General features: G+C 34.5%; 1 protein-coding gene across 3 annotated transcripts in view; it reads left to right on the forward strand.

Moving 5' to 3' along the window:
- Positions 1-20,116, forward strand: part of LOC132201634 (neural cell adhesion molecule 2) — a 211,851-nt gene that overhangs the window by 108,398 nt on the left and 83,337 nt on the right. The gene's annotated exons all lie outside the window — the stretch shown is intronic.

Consider the following 20,116-nt stretch of genomic DNA (forward strand, 5'->3'; position numbering starts at 1 on the left):
GCGCGCGAGCAAGGTGAGCTCCATATTTTTTAATAAATCTAGGGGCGTGCCGAGCTCACCTTTTTCCTCCGCGCTGGTTCATAAATTTCACGTTTCCACGCAAACACCGCAGTTTTTCGCACCGACGAAAGGTAAAATGCAACACTTTGTGATGAACTATTGTCTTATTTTTATCAAGGTGTAAAACATCAGTGTTATGTAAATAATAAAAGCTGAGAAAAATCGAGTAATTTTCCAATTGAATTCATTATTTTTCTTTATTATCGCCAAAACATAGAACTTGCTTAGAAAATTGTAAATTCTCATTATTCTGTGTTTTATTTTTTTCCATTAATTATTTTCTTAAATACCAAAGGAGGTGTCATGATGAATTTATATAAAAAATTCCAAAAAAATTAAGCGTAAAGTTGCTCCTTTAGCATTCGACACATTTTCTTTACCTCCAATTTTAGTTTTAATCGGGTTTTTGTTAATTTTATTTCATTTTATTTTGTTCTTTTTTATGATTAAAGATTCTTGCAAAAATCAAATTTTATTAATTTTACCTTTTTTTTCCCAATTTTGTAATAAATAGCTGCTTTTATCCAAGCTCATTTCACATCATCATCATCGTTATCGTTGCCATTTGCCACGTTGCATTTGTGTCGGGGATAAATAGCAAAAATTACTCATGCATCCAGCTGGACCGTGGGTGCGAATGGTAATGGCCATCGCATTGTGTAACAATGGAGTATCGCAGCCGGCCACTCCATTAACAGGCGTGCACGTGTGGAAATTAAGGGCACGTGCCGATCTCTCACGTCCGGTGCGCGAGAGAGTGTCATTGTTGCGCCGCCACTGCACAATAATTACGCCACGCTGCGATCAAGGGTATTAATGATCGGCGTGCGCTTTTATTTTGATTGCCTTCGTTTATTTTGCTCCGATGATCAGGGAGGAGTGTCGTGGACCGTAATTGCGAACAGAAATAAATGAGAAAGGTCTGGATAGATCTGAAATAAAATGAGGTTCGACTGGTAAAGGCTGACGATACTTTTTACAATGAATTGAAATGGAGTGAGAAAAAGTAATCAAATTATTTATTTATTTAACAGAATTGTTTTTACAAATTTCATTTTAATGCTTAGGTTCTATAGCATTATAAAAAATGTAAAAATTTATATAATTCGTTAATTAAATGTGATAATTAAAACAATTACAATAAAACAAAATAAAAATAATCTTAAACATTTATTTTGAAATGAATTGAAATATTAAATTGAATAACATAGCTACAATTTTAACTGTAAATATTAATATCAATATTCCTGGACTTTGTTTCAAGTTGGCTTCCAAATCATGAACTCGCACTTACGCAGAAATTGTATATATTTGTGAATAAATTAATGTCGCGCGCTTGCTTTTCAGAGTGAATGTAATAGGGCTGAGTGCACCGAGACGAGAGTCTATTCGAGTTGAACCTTTGACACAGCTAGTGTGTTTGGCTTTAATTTACATTAACGCGTATATGCACAGAGTACATTAATATATCTGTGGTTTTATAGTTCGTTGAATCAACTATTGAAAATAAATGTACCTGTTTGCGTTGCAAAACCAGAGCAAGCATCAGCAAATTGTGATTGCGCGTTTGTATCATTTGCAAATAAATTATTGGAAAACAAGAGAAATGGATTTGATTACTGGCGGCAAAATAAACAACGCTTTGCTTACGTTGTAATTAATTTATTATTCAATTTGTTTGCGTAAACAGTTCAAAGTAAAATAAAGTTTGCCATAACAAAGCCAAATCAAATAAATATTAAATTAACTTGCCCCTATAGAGAGTGTTTCTCGGTGATATGCGTGAAAAATGACAAAAAAAGAAATTTTATCTTTAATTGCGAGAAAATTTCTCGCAATTTAACATTAAATACATTGAATATTTCCAGGGAATTTATATAATTAAAAAAACTGGAAAAGAAAAGCTTTTTTTCTACGAACAATGCATTTTTTTTTAAATTTTTTTTTCTAATTTTTAGCAGTACTTTGCAAAGATCCGTCATTAGAATTAATTTTGGAGTAAAATTAGAATTAGATATCAGATAATAATAATTCCCCACTAATAAATATTTATTTAAATACTTTGATCCACTGAGGTCAGGACTTAATCCCTGATATTCTGTCGACAGGCCCAAAGCCCCCTTTGCCTTTGCCCACACATGCACGCACCCCCAGGACTCCTCATACTCCACCCCGAAATAACCCTTCATGTGCGCAGCCGGGATGAGGCTAATCTTGGGGTCTAATTGAGTGGCACGGGAGATATTGCGCCAAGACATAACAGCAGTGCGCGCAGTTTGAATTAAGCCTTTTGTTTGCCGCCGACGCTCTTTTCCTTGCATTTTCTCCTTAATCCTCTGGCATCACATCAGTCCGAGGGCTGAGCCGTTTTCCTCTGGGGTCTCTCGCTGATGTTTTATTTCGCATGAATGGAGCAAGGAGGAGTGCATGATGTAGCAGCCTAAACTGTTTTGGCTGGCCGCAGAAAATTAATTATGCGCGCGCCAGGGACGAGCGAGAACGAGCAGAGCCTAATCAGCTCGGTAAGCCGGTTTGACTTTGCACACACTTTTTAGCGTGTGCAAAGTTGTAACCAACCGTTACAGAGCAGATGAGTTTAATAAATACGGTACTGAACTTTGCGTAGCAAAAATTCATTTCATTCATTCAAGTTTTTCATTTTTAGACTTTATTTTTAAATATTCAAATATTTCAAGTAATTTAAGTTTTCCTATCCCTTTGAAGCGCAATTCAAATTTATGTCAAAATGGACAGAACCTGATAAAGGAATGCTCAATGATTGATATTAGAATCACAATTCAATGAAGGGAAAGTAGGTACACATTGAAAAATATAAAAATTTAATTTGAGATCTACAAAATGCAATTCTTTCTAAAAATTGGGATATTTGTTTAATAACTTTCGATATTTATTCAATTCTTTAATAATAAACTATAATAGTAATAATTTCAGAGAAAAAATAAAAAGAATAATAGGTTGTTTAAAGAATGTAAATCAAATTATTTATATTATATAATATTAATATAAATATCTTATTTTAAACCACATATTTTGCTACAATTTACAGAGATGAATTAAAGACCCAATCCGGTCATTTGTATTGCTCTTTATTCTGAAAGATTGTTAAATTTCGAGCATATCTTGTGAAAACACTATTTGAAAATTCCAAACCAAAAGAAAACCTAAATAAGAGTGATTGGCTACTCAATTCTCACAAGTTTTGCGCGAATCACTCGTATTTAGGTTTTCTTTTGATGGAGACGCAACGGTTTGGAATTTTTAAATAGTGTTTTCATAAGATATGCTCGAAATTTAGCAATCTTTCAGAATAAAGAGCAATAAAAATTACCGGAGTGGGTCTTTAAAGCAATATTTATTTTCTCTTAATATTTTCACTTAATTTGACTTGTGCAGGCTACAGCGATGCGTGAAAAATATACTTCCTTAATATTTGAATTTAAAATAAAAGCTTTTAAATCAATCTTTCTAAAAGAAATTTGTGACTTCACTTTTAAATACAGACATTTTGACTGTGTTCTGTTGGTAGTTTCTGTATCATGGTTTGTTGACTACACAGAATACCGTATTTTATCTTGTAAAAGGAAAATAATTTATTTTTATCCGTTTTCCTTATTTATTATAAATTTTCTTTTTACATATCCAAGCAAATTTCAGATTTATCATTTTTATCTACAAAAAAACTGCGATCATGAAGACAGTTTGTCTTACCAATCGTTTTGCAAAAACATGATCTTCGGATATCTAGTTTAAAATTGATGCCTAGAGGGTTAAATTTTGATATGTATTTTTACGGTTTTATCTCGGCGTCTTCAACTTTTCCAACTTTTTGGTAAGTGTGGCGCGGTTTCAATTTTGCAGCAAATTGAATCATGGCCTAATGAAGCCACGCGCACCAGCATGAAATGAGGAAGCTCCGCCGCTCTTTCTTCGCCGCTAGTAAATTTCCCAGCGAAGCCGCAGGGTGAAAATAAAATGCAGCCACCGCGTGATAGCGGATGAACCGACTTAGGTCTTCTTTTTTTTCTTTGCTCTCCACATCCTCTCATGCCCCGCGCACGGCTAATTGCGGCTCGTCGCACTTTGTGTCACATTCAGGTCACAGGGCGGAAAAGGGAAAAAAATGATGCTGCTGGCGCCGGGGTTGAAAAAAAAGAGAGGGGGCCGCCTTTCCCATGCATCTTCCGTGCCGTGCCCACCGGCAAGGCCCTTTGCGGAACGTGATCTTGATGACTTCTCCGGAGAGCTGCTGGTTATGCAAAAAGCTCCGTGCGTCATCGTTTTGTGAAAGAATGTGAAAAAGAAAGAAAGGAAACGGAAAAAAGAAGTACTTTGCATAACTGACGGATGAAGAAATATCTGATCGATTTACATTTATCTCTTGATTTGTTTGATTAAAAAGTACATAAAAAAAGTTTTGCTCCAAGTTTTTGTAATTTAAATCATATTTTATGTGTGCAATTTTCATTAATTTTTAATTATTCAAAAGAATACGAAAAAAGATTATTATAGAGTTTGTTCCGAGCTCTCAACATTTTCGATCTGAATCTAACAATAAAACTCTAAAAGATTCAATCCCTTGATAACTCAATCTTAAAAGTTGCACAATTCTATGATTTTTCCCTGAGAAAAACAAATAAATAAGAAATAATATAATTTTATTTGAAGAAATTGGCACTTTAGATGATCATGGAAGTAAAGAACTCAGACATTTTCCTCGTTGTAAAAAAAAATTGTTTTTATTTATAAAACGAGCAAAAAGCCCAAGTTCCTCATGTACAATATAATTTTACTTAACTTGAGTGTACAATTTTTTTTACTCTTTTCGCATTTTATGCAAATCGATCACATCTAATGTCAAACGTGAACTCTGACCTTAGCCAAAGTGTCTTTCACTCTCGCAGTCCGTGAGACAATTTTCCATTTGGACGGGCGGCGGAGAGTGACGTTGGCGCAGCGGCGTCAATTGGGAGGGTCACCGCGCCGTCAATTTGCCATTTCTCTCCGTTGACCTCGCAGATAAATCGCCAAAGCGAGAATCGAAGGGTGAGCCGCTTGAAGAGGGTTGCTATTAACTTAAAAGGCCGGTCAGTCGGGGCTGTTTCGCAGCGATATACACAACAGGCAAACCGCAAAAAAGTTCGTGATTGGATTAGCAAGCAGCGACAATCTGCGCTTCTCTCCCTCTTTCGCACACACACAATCAACAATCTTGGCCAGTGGAACGCATACCAATGTCTCGAGAGACGATTCTTCACCCGCCGGCGTGTGCAGCGTCATTATATTGCCACCCCATCAGTCGGCGATTATTTTCAGCCGAGGGTTGGCCCCGTGGGAATCGTGCGAAAATTCGGTGCGGACGTCAAATTTCCACCGAAAAAATCACCCCTGGACCCAAATCAGAGCTGAGAAGGGAGGATTAAAAATCACTTTCCATAATTACTTTTAAAGATCAAGAAGATAATAAATTTTAGTAGAACACTTATTACTTATTATTTTAAAATAATATTAACTTGCTTTTAATCATGAAAAATGTTTATTTATTAATTTCTAGAATTAATATCATTTATTTAATTTTTAAAATGAATTATTTCATTAACATTAATTAACAGTGAACTATAAATTTGTTTGACTTCGCTTGACATTGTTACGTTTTTTTTATTAGTTTCTTGGTGTATATTCTTGAAATATTAATTGCGCTTACGAAATTTTGCTGCTGATTGTTAAATTATTAATTAATCTTTGTACTTCATGGTTGTTGCGTGGTTATTATGTAAATTTTAATATATGTATAATATGTATCTACATAAATTCTGGTGTGTTCATATTAATGGAATAATTTTATTTCTGAATTCTCAAGAAATAACGCAGTTAAAAAATCTCGGAACTAGAGAGACTATGAAGTCAATATCAGGCTTTTGAGAAGATGGTGTGTGAGGAAGGCACGGCGGTGGGAAGGCGGCGTGAAGCGGAAAAGTGTCCATTACGAAGATAAAAGAAATAAAGTGTGCGCCTCGGACAAAATAATAAATTTAAAGCAGCACCAGAATGGGCGCAACGTGGAGGTAACAAAAGAAAAAGCGTGCTCGTCGCCCGTTTTATTGCATCAGCAGGCAAAATTCCACACTTTTGTGTGACTGCTACGTGCCTGGGAGTTCGAGGCCCAGATTAGCTGCCGCGTGAATATGTTTAATTCTCGGCATCCCTCACGTTTTTTCTGCCGCTGTTTGCTCTCAAAAGGACCGACTGATGGGTATTTTTTATTTACAAAACCATTAAGCGACAGCAAAAAACGTTTACAAAATTAATTAGATATTTTAAAGATCCTATAAATCCAAAACACTCTCCATTCACACTTATATTTTTGTGGTAATAGTTTCATTTTTTCCTGGTAGAGAAGTTTTTTTTTTTTTTACAAAAAAGGTAATTTGCAAGTCAAAAGAGGAAATCCACCAACCTGTTTGTAATGTAAACAAGTGGCATTAGGAATAAAACCCCCGCCAGACGATTTCCTGCTCAGCGATTTTGTTCCCGGCGGACGAAAATCGCAAACATGATGAGAAGTGAATTTTCCCGAAAGCTGGTCGGGTGCGTGCATTAATGTTAATCACATTGAGATGTCGATCCATCTCGAAATCCACACACACGCCGGTGCATTTTGGCCTCTCGGGGGACGCGTGCAGGCAGAGGGCGCAGCTGCCGCAGCATCTCAAGTGGCATTACCGAAAGGGCTTTTAGCTGGAAAAACATATTTCTCGGGACGAGAGTCGCAGAGAGCGCCGAAAAGGAAGAAAAAGAAAGAAAGTGCTGCACTTGGTCACATAAGGGGCGACACTAGAAAAAAATACATACATTTGGCAATAATGGGAATGGTCAAAATAAATTATGAACAAAATTATTTATATAGTTTATTGAAAATACCACATCAGAGTACAATTCTTCAATATATAAATTAATGCAAGCAAAATTTGATAACAATTAAAATTTTAATTATTTTAAAAATTAAAATTATTTTTAATCAATATTTTTAACAATTTATAAACTTTAATAACATATATTATAAAGTCATGTTTTGTCTTTTCCCATAGAGGAACAAAATTATTTGAAACATTTATAATTTTGGAAATGAAGAAATCGGGCTTATCCTCGTTGCAAAAAATTGTTTTTATTCAAAAAACAAAACGGCTCTACCAGTTTCGGTCACGGTCTGCGACCCTATTTCACGAGCAAGGAAAAATACTAAAAATCAGCAAATTGAAAAAAACACCACATTTAAAAAAATAAAAATTTGATCATCTCCTCGAGTGTCAAAAAGTAAAGTCTTATCTTCATCATCAAATTAATAGTGTTTAATTTATCAAATGAGAGATTAAATATCAATGAAATGTATAGATTGTTTAACTGCTTATCGACCTTAGCCCGATTTTTTTATAATGTTTTATTTATTTATTTAATTTAAATGAATCTATTATTTTTAATTTATTTTTATTAATTTTATTTATTGATATAATTAAATTATTACTACGTGCAAATTGTGATAAAATTATAAATTTTGTTTTTAATTCAACAGTTCAGTTTTCTGCTATTGCAACAGCAATTTTCGTGCAACTTTCAATTGAAAAAGAATTAATGAAATGTTCAGACTCGAAAAAGAAAAAGCATTCTTTTTAAGTGCGCTTGCACCCTTCTTGAATTTGCACGAGCCGCAAGTGCCGCCACTGGAGGAAAAAACAGCACTCCAGTGCTACACACGATGGTGCGGCGAACACAATGCGAAGTACACACTCGACGTCTGCCGGGAGAAAAAGAGAGAGATCCGAATGATGAGCCTTCAAATCCTCGGCTCGCCCTCTTTACAGCTTCGGCAACAATGATGAGAGAGAACGGGTTGAGACTGAACGGCCTTATTATTTTATTGTAGTACACATCGCATTCAGCCGGTGGTATTAAATGATCACACTCTGCACAAAGAGATAAAGAGCGAGGCGGACACTCGAGTTATTCCTCTCAAAGTGATACACTTGAGAGTTTTATTGCCGCTCGCCGATGAATGAGAGGGAAGGGTTGGTTGGTCCGTCAAAGGCCGCGCGCGTATAATTGAGTTCGCGGCGCGCCACTTCGAAAATGGCCACTACGTGTCATTTTGCGCGCTCCACTGGTTGCAGTTAATTTTTAAATCGATCCAATTTGCATGCACGGATGGCCAGCGAACAAAGTAATGCACTCGCCGCCGCCGCAGCCCGCCAGTCATTCAGTGCCGCTCTGATTATGATTGTCCTCTTCATAGACCGACGGACGTTCAGTGCATGTTAATAGTTTGCGTTAAACTAATTTTTAATCCTGGTGGGAAAATTGCAAAGATATAAAGAGTTTAAACAAAGCTTTCATGAAGTGATGGAAAAGCGCAAAAAAAAACTTATAGAAAATTCAATCTATTTGTTTTTAAAACGGTGTGATTTTTTAATAAACCTTTCTTTCACTTTAAAAACATTTCTCATAAAATTTAATGATATTTTAGTTACAAAAAATTCAGTTTTTGAAAATAACCAAAGCTTTCCTGTATGAAGTGAAATTATACAGAAATAAATCAAAGGAAAACATAATTTAAACTTCTTGCGATTACACTCGTCAATGCATTTTAAAACTTGACTCCAAAATTCAACAAAAACTCTGCTGAATTAATTTATTGCTTTGCTTCTTTGTCAGTTTTTTCTTTATAAAATATGTAAATATTCTAAAAAACGCTTGAAAAAATTCTAATTTTAACTTTTCTTATTTGTTTCAGGTACTGTGGAGGAAATTTTCATGCCCTTTTCGCTGATGTTCACACGGCTAAAACTTTAAGTACACTCGAGCGTTTTTCTTCACGCGCGATTTCATTAAACTTCTCCTGCAGCGACTTGGATTAGTCGTTGTTCCGAGATCCTCTTTTTTATTAGCACTTGAAAATCGAAACGTGCTACGAAAATATCCGACAAGAGCTTCAAAGTTTTGCATCTCTCGCCAACTTTGTAATGAATCACATCACAGCTCGTTTGCGTTCCGCGCAGCCAACACGAAGAAGCCCCTAAAATATTACGCGAAAGGCACAGAAAATCAGGGCGCGTTTCGTTGAATAATGAATAAGGACGCGGAGATGCTTCTCAAGTGCATCCTCAGCTCCCCCTTTTCCTTATTGACCACTAATTGCGCACATAATGCCTCATAATGCAGTTGCCATAGCAATTTCCCCGCAGCCAACAAGAACATTATCACAATAAATAATTTATCAACCTTTCTCATAAGTGCGAACATGAGGGCTTCATAGAGAACGGCTTTTAATATTGCTGCTCTCCAAACATAAAAGCCACTTATGGAAATATAATTTGGGATTAATTTATCGCTGAAATTTGTGAATTTCCAGATAATTTTAGGACTTTTCCATTTAAAGACTGTAGAAAGCTAGACCACTGAGGGAAAAAAATGGAACTATATTATTTAAATTTTCATTGAAACACTATCAATATGTTAAAAAAAATAATATAAAGTATTATTAAACTCGTATTTATGTAAAAAAAAATAACATAAAAAAATTATACAACTATTGACAACTATATAAAATAGTAGTAAAATTTTATTTTGAAATTTAATTTAATCTATTTTACGCTATTTCAATTAGTAACTTCAATTTTTACTCATTAAATACATTTATAGTTTAAACGATTTATTTTATTAATTTTTAAATTTCATTCTAACTACAAAATATGGTATGTGTTAGTATAAATTATTATTAGTAGCCTGTTTCTAAACATTGTTCCAATACGTCCAATGAAATTTATATTAAAACTAATTAAACATGTAACAATTAATTAAAGCAAAATATCAATTATTTACTAAATATTAAAAATACTCTACTCTATTACTATACTTTTCAAAAAGGATTAATTTAACAGAAATTTTGCCTCTTTTTAAATGTAAATTCCAAATTATTAATTATTTTTTACATATTTTGATTAATGATAAAAAGTTGAAAATATTAAGTATATTTTATTTTCTATGCCAAAATCAATCCCAGCATTCATATCAGCTCGGCCAAAATTGTACGGCTTATTTGGACACAATAGAAAGAGCGGTTTTTCTATTTGGTTCGCATTTGTATAAAATGGGTCTCGTGTTTGCAAAAGTCAAAAGTGCTGTTAGACGACATATTTGTCTGTCGCTCTCGTTCTCAAGTTGGATTCGGAAGCAGTTGACAAAATAAGCAGCCAAGAGTCGCAACAACAACAAAGCAAACACCTCTTCCCTCCTGTATTGCTGCGCATAATGCCACTTGAGACTCCGCCGGAGAGTGATGAATTATTCATGAATTTTCTTCTTCTTCTTCTTCTTCGTCTCCATCGGAATCCATACTTTGGTGCTTCGATAATAGGTGCAGCGTTCGCCCTATACACATTGCAGATCTGATTTCAACAATCAGCAAATTATTTTTTAATTGACAATGTTTTAAATTTTTATAGAAGCTCCTCCCACGCGAAAACTTTTTTCATTTAGGAAATTAGCTTTTGTTTTGAAGACGGCCTGGCATGTGCAAAGATGGCTTTTGATCAATTTTATCAATTAGCAAAGTCTAGTTTGGTAGACGCTCCATTTATCATCATCAAGAGCGAGAAAGTGGATCTAGAAATTATTTTGCTTCTGACCCCCATCGGATTAAGTAATAAATTAATGCGGTTGGATCTGCCACCCGGAGATTGATGGTCTCCGAGACTGTGGAGCGCCTCGTTGGCTATTCAGATAAGGCTGTGAAACAAGAAACGTAATTAGCATCATTTAATTAATATATAGCTTTGATACTTTGAGATATGATTTTTTTTCGTATCAGATAGTAATTAATTATTTATTAATAAATTAGATTCCGTTCATTTCTTTTATTTAATTATCTTATTTTGATAAGCTGCCTCTGTTGGAAGTTTTACTGTGTAATCATTATTCAATTTGGAAAATTTAAAAAAGTTTGAAATTTTTTGATTAAAAAATTTAATTAGTTAAATCTATAATTTTTTCATTTTTAGGGTTTCATTGGAAATTAAATTATAACATTTGGCTCTGCACATTCCTGGTAGAAAAGTTCCTCGCCAAATTGTAATTAAATCTGACAAACTGCGAAACCGAGCAGCACAAACGGTTTGCAATTGTATGCAAAACTCCATCTGGTCAGCAGTCGCGTCCAGCTCGGCGCTCTCAAACGCGCGCGCGGCGGCCGCGATGATATTTTTCACTTTCAGCTGGTTGCACACATGAAATAAAAACACAATGCCGCCCGTTTTGTGAAATGTGTATGTGCCGCCGTTGGATTGTTGTGCTTTTATTGTTACAGCGGCAAAGCTCGAAACAAAGCATTTGGATGCTCTATTTGTGCCAGCCGTTGTTCCACGGAGGAAAAACAGCGCCGGGCATTATCTTTTGTAGCCTGGACACAAATGGTAATTAAAACGCCACGTTTTGCAAAAAAAAAAAAAAAAAAAACGGGCTTTCATCTTGACGCTGAAGAGAATCCGACCGAATTTCTCTCGCCTGACCAACTGCTGCTTTTATCGCGAAAATATTTATTAAAACAACTTTCAGGTATTTTAACAAGGGACAACTTTTTCAACACGAATTCCTGATCAGGAAAAAAAGAAGTATGTTTTTAATGAGAAAAAGTGGAGAGTGTTGATAATTATATTAAAAAATGAGGCGGTCGGAATGTTGATTAATTATATAGATCCGGGAAAAGTTCTGCTCTGATGAGATCAAAAGGCATTTCTTAATGAAAAATATCAGAACGTTGACATTTTCCTCTCATATTTTTCCACTAACTGTTTTTCATATTTATAGAATGTCGAATATGATATTTTTTTTTAATGTTCTAGTCTGTTGAAAATTGATTATGAAAATAGTTTTTTGAAAATTGTGTCATTCTGTTTCAAAATATGTGAGAATAAAAGAAAATGAAAATGACTAAATTGAAAAATTTTTACCAAATTTATATCCCTTTTTTGCTGATTTTTAACCGTTAAATGTTGATATTTTGTTTACAAATTCGATTACAAAATTCAAAAGAAAATTTTAGAATCAAAATAAAAGTGATCTACTATTTTTCTTTTTAATTCAACGGAATTTGAATTACAAAACTGACTCACTAAAACGATTCTTCTGAGAATTTTTGTTTACCTGAGTTATTTTCCACTTTAATCTGTGCCCAAAAACTCGCATTTTTTACAACATAAAAAGGAGTCAGTTTTCACCAGTCTTGTCGTATTACAAATTATGCCTGAATGAAAATAGCAAAACCCACTGAAATCGAGTGACAAAAACTGAGTCTGCCACTTTAAAAAGCACGATATTTAAAACCGTCTGAAAATAAACACGGCGTGAAATGGTAAAAACTCCGCCTACTAATTTTCACCGTGTCACTCTGTTTACCCACGTCCGTCAACTTTTAAAAATGGGACCGTGGAAAAACGACCGATGTTTATATACGAAAATAATGAATCAGAGCGGCTGTGTTTAAAAAAAAATCAAAATCAGGCGTGAAAGCCTGCATTGTCGATGCTGCCGCCGCCGCTAATTCGACTGGGCGTAAATCCAAAAGCCTTAATCCAGCGTGGCTAATTTCAGTTTATACATCTCCGTGTCCCTGCTGCCGCTCATTATTTCTGACGACCTCACAGCGAGCATGAGAAATAATATCAGCCGCGTCCGACACTAATGCCGACAGAGAAATATATTAAATTCAACTTTGACTTGAGATGAGAGAAACGCACCCCGGGGTCAACGCGCGGTGCAACTTTTACTGCCTTTCATCGTCGATATGGGGAGAATTTAGACGAAATTTTATGCTCGTTCGGGTAGTAAAAATTGAAAGAATCGCCGCACGAGAGTTTTTAAAAATTGATGCAGCCGGCAGTAAAATGAGCAGCCTGCTTAAAATTTCATTTCGCCCGACAAGTCTTTTACGACCACTTTGTGAAATGTGTGTGTTTTGAACTTTGACGTATAATATATCGAAGTTGATCGCTAATACCACCAATGCCTGCGGATAAGAGATTTAAAAATGGCTTTAAACTGAACTCGGCATTAAGTTTTGAGCACACGTTTTAGTCAAGAGGATTAGTACAATGAAACAAAATAACCTTAATCAATTTTAAACTTGCAAACTTATCACGAAAATTAACAGTTTTTGTTATAAATTTTAATTTATTAAAATACATAAATTATTTTTATTTTGTCCTTCAATATTTAATATAATTTTTAATAAATTAAAGGAAAATAAATATTTAGATTTCCACTTTCCACATTACACAAGTATCATACAATCTTCTTTAAATTTTAAAAAGTTACAAAAATTATATTTCATTGCGTCCAACAATTATAATGTCTGTACCCATTGAATGAAATTCTGGGATATCCAAAATAAGATTGTTGAATCTCCTGCATCGGTAATTTATTGAATAAGTTGATACAATGATAATTAATTTATTAATCCAATTATAGGTCCAAAATTTAATTCAAACAACGTCTACTTTGGTTTGAATTCGACCTTAAAATAAGAATCTTCAATTGTGAAGTGATAATTATTTTCTTGCAATAATGAACAAATATTAAAAAAAGTTGTTTGCCTGTTTTTCAATGCCTACGCAAATTATGTATCTTTTTCCTTTTGAAAGGAATGAGAATCATCCTCCCAAATTAGAAGTATAGGAAAGCACTCTCGTATATTAGTCATTATATTCACCTTTGCAAATTTCACGCTCCCTCGAATTCCTAATTCGCTTTTAATAAGCACGCGGCGAGCGCTGAGCAAACGGAAAATTCGTCGGCAGCTGCGCGCGGATCTTGGTTCTCTCTCGAACAATTTTCTTGTTCCAGAGCACACACGCCGAGTATATTTTTCCCTTCGGAGAGGGAGGATGAATAGTATACGGCAGAATTCTCTCTCTCTCTGGGCACCATTCATCTTTCTCTCCCGCACATAGAAACCGCACACTCGCGTTTTGCAACCTAAAGCGTTCTCAGAATGTATTCAACTCGCTACACTGCGGTCAAAAATTCGCAGAGAGGCCCATTCACGTAGAGAGGCTTCGATTTCCGAAAAGGTCTCGAGAACGGTCGAATTCAATATTTGCCGGGAAATACCCTTGCGAATTAAAAAGTAGCCTTCGGGGGTTGTATTATATATAAATGTATACAACGAAAGTGATATTAGAAATACGTGCCGGGGCGTCTGCATTGTGAAAATGACCCCAGACGGAATTGCTTCTTCTGCTTTTTATCTTTTTATTTGCCACCGACCAGAGAGAGTTTTTTTCATATACTTGTAAAACTACCCTGTACTTGTAATAAAAATTTCCACGCGATCATAGAGGGAAAAGAAACTATTTTACTTTCGGACGAGAATTACTTTCACACCCTGCTATATATAATTTAAAAAAGAGATCCTTTGGAATTCTGAGAGCACCGACTGGCGACAAAATCAATAAAGAAAGACAATGCAAATCGATTGCCTCTCGCTGGCTTATCGGCGCAGCCCATCGCCCGACGAGAAGGTTGCGCTGCTGTCAGCCTGGGCGAGAGATCCGCCTGAAAACAATCGTCGTCATTTATAACGCTGCAGCCATTCTTCATTAACTCGGATCAGTTCAAACTCACTCGCTCAGAGATAAGCAGAGCTGAGCAGGAAATTCACACATACAATAGCAGTTCCTTCGAGGAGAAGCGTCGGTCTCAAGCTGTTTGAGAAATGGGATTGAGAACAGCAATGTTATTTTCATTTTACTTAGTTGTTACGTTAATTTAAATCTAAATAAAATTAATGTTATTTAAAAAGTAGTTGAAATAATTTTGCACTTTATTTAAATATAATTTATTACATGAATTTTTATTTGTTACTTTAAATCATTAGTTGCTGTTTTTTTAATTCATTATTTATTTTGTTATTTGTAATCTCTAAGGTTTAGTTGCAATTGTAAATATTTTCTATTCAATCATATAAATAAGTTGGAATTCAGTTTTAGACTCTGCACACAATTGTAAAACTATATTTTGTAAGAAGTTCTTTGCGATTGTTTTTGTAATTTATTAGAATCATTTATTTATTTCTAAACTTTAAACTGGTGAAATATTTGAATTGTTTCAAAGAATAATTTGAATTCTCAACGCTCAAATAGGTCTTAATTTTCATATATTATTATAAATTTTTTTTTAAGGAAATAAACAACCTTTGTTTAATTGTTTTTAGACACAATTCATTTGAAAAAAGGGCCTTATTTGTCGCCACTTGGCTTCCGAGTGGACGAATGGGAGCCATTTTTGCGCTTTGAAGAGTCCGTGGGACACATCAGCGGGCCGGCAATTCCGGGGAGAAAAATTTCTCCGCTTGGCGAACAAAGCGTGGCCGAGTCGCAAACAAGATTTAGCAAAGAGCCCCTGGGTGGCGAGAGCGGGACGCGCACTTTCCCACGTTCCCTAACGGAAAAAGCGGCGGCGGCGAGTGGATGTCGGCCAGGCCTGGTCCCGCCGCCGATACACAACGGAAAAGATAGGGTTGGATTTTTTAGCGAGGACGTGTGTGTGTGTTTTGGGCTTGACTCGCAGGCAGTGACGAGTTTAGAGAGAGAAAGCCCCTGGCGAAAATAAACAAGAAAGAAAGAAAGAAAAAAGGGAAGACAGACGTGGAAAACTCGGCGTGCGTCTTTAGCCCCGGCGTGTTTCTTTCGCTTTTTTGCTGGGAAATCAATTTCGGGTCAGGCGAGGGAAGAAGAGTGATTTATTACGCTCGGACGAACGCGAAAGAAGTCACGTGCTCTAGTTCACAGACGCACAAAAAGAAGGCCGAATAATTATATATTTATCATGTTTTAATTTAATTAAGTGCGGGGGGAAGAATCTAAAAATAGGCTGTGGAATTGTAATTCTTTTTAGACGATTAGCAAGACAATTTTCTCTCATTTAAATATGGTCTAAAACCTCCTAAAAACCACTTAAACCGGGGCCAAACCTCATGAAAATTATAAATAATGAGTTTTTGACTGTCGCGTTTCTAGAGATCACATTCAGACCATTCTGACCCCTCGCAATTTTGCTGTTTCGGTGAGAATTAGATTTTTCTAGTTTTGGTTTTTTTTACAAAACCGTCAAAAAAAGCTTTTTTGTTTGTGCTATTTAAATAGTAATAACTTTATTTAAGAAAAACGGTTTTATTATTGTTAAATAAAAAAATGATATAAAAGATTAATAATTTATTTTAAAATTTATTTGTAATTTATTTTAATATTTTACTTTACATATTTTTCAATTGTAATTCTTATCATTTTTAGTTCACCTTTGCCACAATTAATTGACTTAATAATTAGAGAAATAAATTATTTTTTACTTCTTTGCCCTAAATCACTACATAATCTTATTTCTACAATAATTGTTGCATTAGTGATATGGCGCTTTACTATGGAAATTACAAACATAATTATTCATTAAAAATAATTCTTTAAAAACTACATATTAATTCGTGTAATTATAAAATATATTACTAATAATGCTGAAAATTTTGAAGTTAAATATTTGAAATTCAATTTTCACAAATCCACTTCAATCAAATACTTTAATCTTTCTCACATCAAATTGTATTTTTTTCCTCCAAAATTGAAAAATGTGATCCATATTTAACTGAAAATTGAGATCTTTGAAGATGAGCAATGTTTAATCGAGTTTGATTTTGGATAGGAGCAAAATCAACAGACATGTCCAGAGTGTGAACCATTTCGAGACATAAATTTACAATAATATCGAATTCGAGTGTTGCACACGAGGCTTTGGGAGGCACGTTAATTAGCAGCAACTTTGCACGGGGTGCGCCTGCAAGATATAATTACATGGCGAATCAATAACCGGCAGTTAGAGTTAACTGAATCCACACCCGAGCGCGCAATTAGAGAACAATCGCGGCCATTAATTACGCCTAACACACACACTTGTTGTTGTTGCTGCGAATATAACGTTTCAGGCTCTGTGCGAATTGTTTGCCCGCTGCTGATAATTGCCGGGGCTGTTTTGCATGAGATTGCGATGGTCCTCGGACAAAAAGCAGCCCAATTGTTTCTCTCTCTCTCCGGCTAATAAGGAGAGACTCGCTGGCCGTATCTCTTTCGTTTGTATCATTCGTTGTTTCCTCTCTCTCTTGAAGTAGAAGAAGAAAAACTTTTCCGCCATTTGTTGTTGCTCCGTCGAGATAGAAGTGGAGAAACTCGGCAGACGTTCATCAAGAATAAGAACACTGGCTCACTCGAGGGTTGTCGAGGGCAACCTAGTTAGATGACCGGTGCATCAAACTTGTGGGTCGTGAAGTGAGTGAGAAGAGAAGCTTGTTTCTCATCATCTTCATTGCTACATACATGGGGTGGGAGTTGTTGGCGGAAAATTTATTATTAAATTTGTCTCTCTGATTGTGAATTCAGCTGTTACACTTTTTCATTTCAATTCATTTATTCTCTCGCAACAAGTCAAACAAAAAATTAAAAAATTATTAAAATACACAAATTATTTTCTTAAGTTAGCTGTTTTAAGACGTTTTAAATTCACATTGGGATATCATTAATAATAAGAAACGAAGTTAGAAATCTTAAATAAGATAAACTGAGAGGTTTTTAATTAGCCATTTTCAATTAAAAAATTTAATCTTGAAAGCTCAAGCAATATTCTTGCTTGTGGTGGAGCCGTTTTGTCCAACAAACGTTTTCTTCTGCAATTTTTTTTCATAGAAAAAAGATATTTATTGATTTATATGATAAGATGATGTTATGTAACAATTGAGCAAATTAACACCAATATTAGCAGAATTTTAATTCAAACCACAATAAACAAGTATTTTGTAACAAGACGTTATCATGCAAATATTAGCAAATCCTTAACTTTTTATTAACATTGCATTAACTCGTAAAAGTGAATAATATAATAAATAATATTGATGCAGAGAGAAAACGATTATAATTAAATTGTTAATTAAATTAAAAAAATAAAAAATTTACAAATTTTAAAATGATGTAAATGGCTTTACCAGTTTCCGACACCATCTGAAATTCGATACAAAAAACTATAAATCAAACAAAATAATAAAAATGGAACAGATTTTTTAATAGTTTTTTCCTCCAGTTTGCCTTTTCAGGGAGGATTGAATTGTTGTGCAAACAATGCAACGCCTCTAGCAAAAATTTGCCTAAACTTCCAATTAAATCATTTTCGTTGACATTATGAATTGATGATTTTTATCAATTGAAAAATTCCAGTTTTTGGTATTTAAATTTTATTCAAGTTTTATTTTTATCATTTTCAAAACTTTCTGTGCTGTTTTCTTTGTTTATCATGTAATGAAAATCAAATGAAGAGAACCGTAAATGCACACAATATTAAACTTTCAAACGCTTTCATTTTGCACCAACTTGTGCGCAACACGAGAACGGAGCACACACGCTCGCGGATTTGTTTGCGCTAAAATTAAATGCAGCGGCAAACTCGGCGTGAAATTGGCCTCGTTTGTGCAAAGCGAATAAAATGTTAACTAAATGCGGCGCCGCCGGTCGTGAATATATTTTTGCAGCGGCCATAAGAATTAACGATATATCAATACAGCGCTGCACGGTCTGGTCGGCCGCGCGTGTTTAAATTACGACTTCCCAGGGCGCAGATAAATATGAAAATTTCCAGCGCGGCCGGCAACTTCGCTCTGGAAACAAAAAATGAATGTGGCCGTCCGGCTGATTTCGGTGGATTTATTTTTCCCGCTCGTGCACACGAATTTTCGTCTGGGGATTAAACCATCACTCATTGCGCGAGCCGCTTTTTATGTTCCGTAACTAAAATACGAACGTTCGTTTGCCGAAAAGGGAACCGGAACATAAATCTGTGAATTAGTATTTTTTTTACCAATAACTCTAGAATTGATTTCTCAAATGGACCCATATTAAGACCGAATCATCGACAAATGCCGATGGCGCTTTATTAAGCGTTAGAAAATTTTATAAAATGATGAAAATTCCCGAAAATATTAAATTTTTATTAACATCATTTGCAATTATTTTTTCAGCGTCCTTTTTTTATTAAAAATTAAATGGATAGTTCTAATGACTCGCTGTTTTTACAACAGAGCAATTTACCCTCATTTTAAGAGATGTATTAGAAAATTAGAACATATTTTTAATAACATCTTGTCATTGTTATTGTTTATACTTCAACTGAAAAAAAAATTTTAGTAATAAATAACAGAGTAGATATTGAAAATCAACATCAAGTAAATTTCTGCTTGTTTCACACAATAATTTCTAGAAAATCAAATATTAATTCAAGTTTTCTTAACGCTAGAAATGCATGAATCAAAAATATATCTATTTTAATTTCTTAAAAACTATTTTGAAACTGTAAAACCTCATTTTTTCAATTTTCAATGCTAATTCATTTACTTAATTCATGAAAACACCATAACATCAATTTTTCAAAGGTGGCTAAGACGTACTGAGATTTGAGATTGTCATTTTTTGTTAAATTGATGATAATGATAATTTTTGATTGTGCGAGATAATTTGTGCATTTTTATAAAATTAAATTTAGTCATTGTTTCAACAGAAAGAAATAATTGAAAATTTAAATTGAATTTTTTTGTACAAATAGTATTTAAATTATTTATACTTTAATAATAAAAATAATAGTAACTTTTATTGAAACTAAAATCAATAATTACTTATATTTAAAAATATATTTTAGCAAGACAAATTAGTTGTTTTAAGAAGTACAATAATTTTTTTTAAATTACAAAAAATTCCAACGTACGGCATCTGCAATGATTCAAGCTTGGATATGAAAGCAAAGTCCAGGTTCTAATTTTGAAAAACGATCCAATTTTCCTCCCTGAGAGTTGGAGCCCCAAAAAATTATGGATCGGCTCAAGAAAAAGAGCTCGTCGTGTGCGTGCACAAACCCATGGGATGGTCAATTAAGTTAGCAATAACAGGCGTGGCACTCCATCATGCCG

This window comes from Neocloeon triangulifer, unplaced genomic scaffold (genome assembly GCF_031216515.1).
Source record: "Neocloeon triangulifer isolate White Clay Creek 2 clone unplaced genomic scaffold, ASM3121651v1 ptg000014l, whole genome shotgun sequence".
In the NCBI taxonomy this organism is placed as follows: Eukaryota; Metazoa; Arthropoda; class Insecta; order Ephemeroptera; family Baetidae; genus Neocloeon; species Neocloeon triangulifer.